Genomic DNA, 6,043 nt, shown 5'->3' on the forward strand with positions numbered 1-6,043 from the left:
AAAAAAAACATTTTTAAATTTAAAGCACTGTCCCGATGTTCCGCCATTTATTGTAGGAGATAACATAGTGTCTTAGAGACTTTCCCCTCTTATATTTTTATTTTCAGGTAGCACAAATAAGTATGTATTCATTAAAGGTTAGAAAGCTAGGGAAATAAAGATAACAAAAGATTAACTGAAATTCTGGCTATTTCATATGATTATGAATAACTCTAAACCTTAGGAAACATTTCTGTGTCAATTCCAAGAAAAATACCTATCAAACCTGGAAAATAGTAAATTACAGTAAATGAGTTTCCTTATTATTTTGTCTTCTTGTTTTTTGTTTGCTTGTTTTTACATAAGACCACAAGCACATTAAATTATGGAAAGGAGTAACATTTGGTGCCACAATTGCTAAACAAAGAGGATTCTGGCTCTATCTTACCTTGTATTTTGTATGACTAGGACTGCCTTGGTTTGCTCATCATCACAGTGTTGGTCTCATCTCTGCAGCTTTCCTTCTTATATATAGAAACATTCTAGTGAAGACTGTTCTTCAGAGGTTAGTCAAGACTCCTTATGCCCTATGATAGTGTCCAAAGTCTCTTGCTCATCACACAACTGTGTGAGTAAGCTGAAGATCTCATGATCATATTGTCTTTTATGTAACCAGAAAGCAATTGGGAAATAACCTACTTTAGCATATCATTTGCTGAAGAGCACACCAAAGCCATTTTAAGTAATGTAGCATAATATGTAAGAGTCATGGGTAAAGTAATAATTGCAGCTTCCACACACTACCTGGTCAAGATTAGCTTTATAATGTCTGTTATTACTTTTCCTTTTTTGTACAATTTTTTTTTTACCAAAATGGTGTTATTTTATGGGTAATAATAAGTATCAAATAGAAAGAGCTCACACAAAGGCTATGTGTCCTATCACTATGGAGGGCTGGGGAATGAAGATTCTTAAGGCTGACTCTCATGCCCACTATGTGTTGGATTCTTATACTTCATGTGGCATCCCAAGCCTTCTTTTGAAAATTCTGTGTAAGATCCTGTAACTAGTTCATTTAACCTACCTGAAAAATAAGTACCTTACTCATGACACTAAGAACTGTGGTTCATTTGAGCAATATCTGACCCTTTTGGTCTAAACTACAGCAGTTTTCCAGTAGCTTACAATGTGAGTAGCTTGTGATGTTATCTTTACCTGTCATGATTTGTTCTCTACTTGTGGTCCCCCCAAAGGGTCACTCTTCCTGAAACAACTCCAGCTGACTTCCCTCAAAGGGCTTAATTGCTGCTGAGTATATTTTTAGCTTTTGTTTTCATTTATACTTTGTGGTTTCTACATCATGCATCTCCATCTCATTCATTTCCTCATCCCTTTGTATCTGTCTCCCTCCTTGCAACCTCCCATGCAAAATATAATAAAATAAAATTGAAGAGAGAAAAATAAGAAGGAAAAAATCAGTCTCATAATGGAAGCTATAGTGTGACACATTGAGTCATGCTGTAACCCCTTTTATTCATATAACGTTACTTTGCAAGTGTTCATTACAAAAAACCTGTGATCTGGTTCAAGGTTTTATCATTGCTGGGTCCTCACTGAAACTCCTCTTCATTTTCATGTTTTTGCACTTTGTCATGGAAATCATGCAGCTTTGGGTCTGTGGGACTGGTCCCTTTATATGCTCCAGCAGATCACAGATGGGGTAGATATTAGGGTGGGCCAGCCTATATGGTTCCGGGTCTGGGTAGTTTCAGAGTTGGTAAGCTTCCAGCTTTCCTTTGTCCTTACCCCCAGGGTGAGCTCATCTGCTTTGCCCTGGCTAGTTCATCCCTTGCAATGATGAGCAAGGGTGGGGCCGCTTACCCAGCTTTCATGTCCTCAGGGTTCGTTCCCCCACACCTACACCCAGCTCTACTGTGTTGCCCAGGTGTGGTGTAAGAACCATATTTTTAGTGCCGCAGCTGATGAGCAGGACCAGCTTTCCTGCTTGTGACCCCAGGACCAGTCCTCCCACCTGCGTCAGGCATTGATTGGCAGGAGTGGGTGCTGGGAGTTGAGGGGACGTGGTTGGTGGTCAGGTATGGCATCTATTCCCCCTGCCCATGCTACCCCTTGACAGATTAGTGATGGGGCAACTCTACAATGTTCATAACTTCAGTGTTGGCTCACACACCCTCCAGCAATAGAAGTGGCTCTATTGTGCTACCCAGGTGGCTGCTGAACATTTTGAGTACCAGGTTTGATAATGTTTTGCTGTTTATCTGCTGCTTCTATCTATCTGTCTGTTTCTTCTTGCTATATATTCAATAAACTTAGTCATTTAAAACCTAAAATACGACATTGAAGATTACTATCTAGAGTAGAGAATACTGCCCTATCTCATGAGTGTTTCACATATGGGCTTCTTTGTGAGGTTAAAAGACAATTTTCCTGCAGTTTGTGTTCAAGGTCTACTGGACATAGAATGCTTCAATGTCTCTATCACATTTCTTGAGATCTTTTTATCAAACAGACATTATAAGCATAGTTCAAAATTTTTATATGTAATTATTTAGCTCTGAAAGGTAAAATTTAAGCCCTTTGCATTACATCATTTGTGTTTTTACAGTATAGGAGATAGTATCATTTGCTTAAGTTTATAAATATCCATTATGTCTGTCTTTATTAAAGTAAACATCAATCACTCACAAAACTTCACTTTCCCTGTTAAAACCTTTCAAGAATAGAGGCAGCATTAAGTATAATTATTGATTGGTAGATAAATTGTGTTAAATTTTGAGATTATTCTTTGCTTTCTTTATAGTAAGAAAATGCAAATTTATTAATTCATCATATCCCTATAAAAAAGATTATTTTTTACACCTTCAGTTATGTATCATTTAGATTATACTGGAAGACACAAAGGTCTAGTTAAACACACAAAAGTCTATTTAGATACAACCAAAGTCTAGTAAGACATACAGAAGTCTAGTGAGACACAAAAAAGTTCCTAGTTGGGCACACAAAAGTCAAGTTAGAATGCTTTCTTCTTTTATCTGCATTCATACTCATCTTGTGAAAAATGAAAGAAAAATTTATCTGTATTTATCTATAATAGCTATGGGATTTGTTGGGATATTTGTTAACTGAGGACCAATGGCTCAAATATCTTTCAGCTTAGTCTGACAATCTCAAATGCCAATGGCAATACCATATTCAGCAGTGACCACAACTTCATTTTAGTTTCAGATGGCAGTTAACCCACTCTAAATCTTTTCTTTATCATGTCTATGTATACCAGAATTTAGTTCTCAATGCAAGTCATGGATACTTGGTTTCATATCTTGTTCCATTTTTTTTGAGCAAATATTTTGGCAAAAGCTTAAGCTGCTGAAACCTCCTGAGACCTGCTCAGTCAACCCAGACATGGGTCAAGAGGGATCAGGAAATAGAGGACTAGAACTGGCTTGTCAGCAGTTTGCTCTTTGTCTAGATTTCTGGCAACATGCAGTCACATCAGTGTGTGGGACTTTGGTCTTATTTATATTCTATGATGTAAGAACATTGTATAACTGTGAGAGAATGTCTGACTATGTTCCTCTAATTTGTCATGCCACACAGTTGATAATATTGAGCTTTAAGTAGGACATACAAAGGTGTATTAGGCTGCAAAATATAAATTTTGAGGACTAAAATTCCTCTGACATTCAAAAATATCACTCAAACATTTATGAGAATTGGATCACTCTTAACTTCTGTTGTTTTATAATAACTAGTAATTCTTTTACATGGCTAAGAAACTTATTTGACTGCTTTCTGCATGCAAAGTATTTTTCCTTATTTAAGAAATTGCATTGATAAATTTCAACCAAAATAACTTGATTAGTGAAATACAGGATATCATATGCTACTGCTACACAGAAATACATATGGAGTTAACAATAGAAATGAGTTTTCTCACAGAAGGAAATCATTGTTTATTTAAATGTGACTTAAGATAAATATTGTATTTTTCCGTCAGGCATATCCAATAGAGTAATAATATTTACAAATTGCTCCCAGTCGTGTAAGCAACTTTGAGTTCAAAGATTTCTGCTTACATTTTGACATATCAGAGGCACTGCTGTTTAAATTTGTTGAACACTTTAAACCCAGAGGCCTCATGCTTATCATTGCAAAGGGTTCTGCCAAGTGTTCTCATTACCATGGAAGTGCTCAGATCTGTGTGCAATGCTCATGAGAATAGGTGTTTTAAAGAAGAGAAGACTTTGACACAAAATTATCAGAAACAATGCGAGAAAAATGAATCAGTGCAACAGACATCCATGGGCCCTACAACTTTGTGGAGTTAATATGTTTAGGGATATCTGAAAATTTTAGAGATGTTTTATGGGTTCTTTAAATAAAAAACATTACAGGGAATGCACTGAAGAGAGGGTTGGGGATAAAGGTAGGAGTTATGAGAAAGAAGCTAAGTAAGTGATTCCTGAGATGAGCTGCTCCTTGCGACCTGAACAGAAGTCAAGGTGCAGAGACTGATATTTTAGAGAAGTGACTAGCAGGCAACCCTGAGACTACTTATCTGCCAGTTCAGATTCAATCAATTATTTTAAGGATCAAACACAATGATAGATATGAAATACTTCTGGCAAATCACAGAACATGTTAATAACTGATATGTAATAAATATTTATTTGTTACATAAATTTATATTATTTTCTTCTTGCACTGGACAAGTAATTGAACCCATTCCAGGTGATCATAACCACTAACTGTGGGATCTTCCAGGTGAGATCTCCTATAGAGAAACATCAGCTGTCCTCAAATTCATAATGCTCAAGTTCCGTGAACCTAGTAAGTGATTGTTTTATTCCATAAGCATTGGGAAATTAATTGGCCGCCATTAGATGGATGTGTTTGAACAACCTAATCTGATTTTATGAGTGAAAATATAATAATTTGTTATAGATAATATGGCATTACATGTATGGTGTTGTGGACATGATAAGAATTTTGGTCCCAGATAACAACAAAGGAAGAAGGCTGGGACCTGGAAAATGGTGAAATGGGTTGGGTGCTCTGTCAATACAGTCACACTAAAAAAGGACTCTGAAGATGTGTGATCACAGAACAAAACATCAAAGATAAAGACTCTATGTTGGTGTCACATTACCTAGCATAAAGTTTATTGTGCATTTGATTTAGAGATTCCGAAGAGCTTTCAGTATTTGAAAAAGGATCCCGAAGAAAAGGATCTTAAGGTTGCATTGTTATTGCTTAAAAGAACTATAGTAATGTGCCAAACCTAATCCTTTTACGTAGTCAAAACCTTTCCATCAGAAAAATACGCTATCATAGTGTTTCTTCCTTATTGTTAAAAGTAACCAAAAAGTACAGCAAAATCATCAAACCTGTCATAATCACCCACTGAACCCCACTGAATCACAACCAAAGGCATGCCCTTAAAGTTATGGTCCTAATCGTCTATGAGGAAATTAATGCAAAAATAGGTAGAATTTGCAATAGTATATTGCATAAGCTATATAATTCCTTCATAATGAGTGACAGCTAACCACCATGCTCTATAATGTATAGAAACACATGGAAGGAGAAAAATGAATGGTTGAGAAGAACAATGTCGTCAGGAATGAGAGGAAGACAAGGGAGCATAATGGGGAAATATACACAATGGGATCAAAATACAGTATACATATAATGTACGATTAAAACAGGCTAATCAACAATAAAAAGGAAAACTTCACATCTCATGTTTTCTACATCAATCAATACACATTGCTTTGGGGAAAAAATAAGTAACAAAGACAAGAGGTAGTATGAGAGCAGAATCTTTTGTCTGGATTGGATACAGGCTGGTGACAAACTGGTGAACTTTCAAAACTAAAAAATTGAGAAATAGAAAACTTCAGGAGAGAAAAATGACAGTAACATTGTGAATAAGAGGGAACCAAATAAAACCAGCAATTGAATGTCTTCATAGTAAAGCATTCACATTGAAAATGAAATGCTCCTTCCACATGTCAGAACAGTAAAACATAGGAAATAAATT

This window comes from Microtus ochrogaster, unplaced genomic scaffold (assembly GCF_000317375.1).
Source record: "Microtus ochrogaster isolate Prairie Vole_2 unplaced genomic scaffold, MicOch1.0 UNK84, whole genome shotgun sequence".
NCBI classification, from domain to species: Eukaryota; Metazoa; Chordata; class Mammalia; order Rodentia; family Cricetidae; genus Microtus; species Microtus ochrogaster.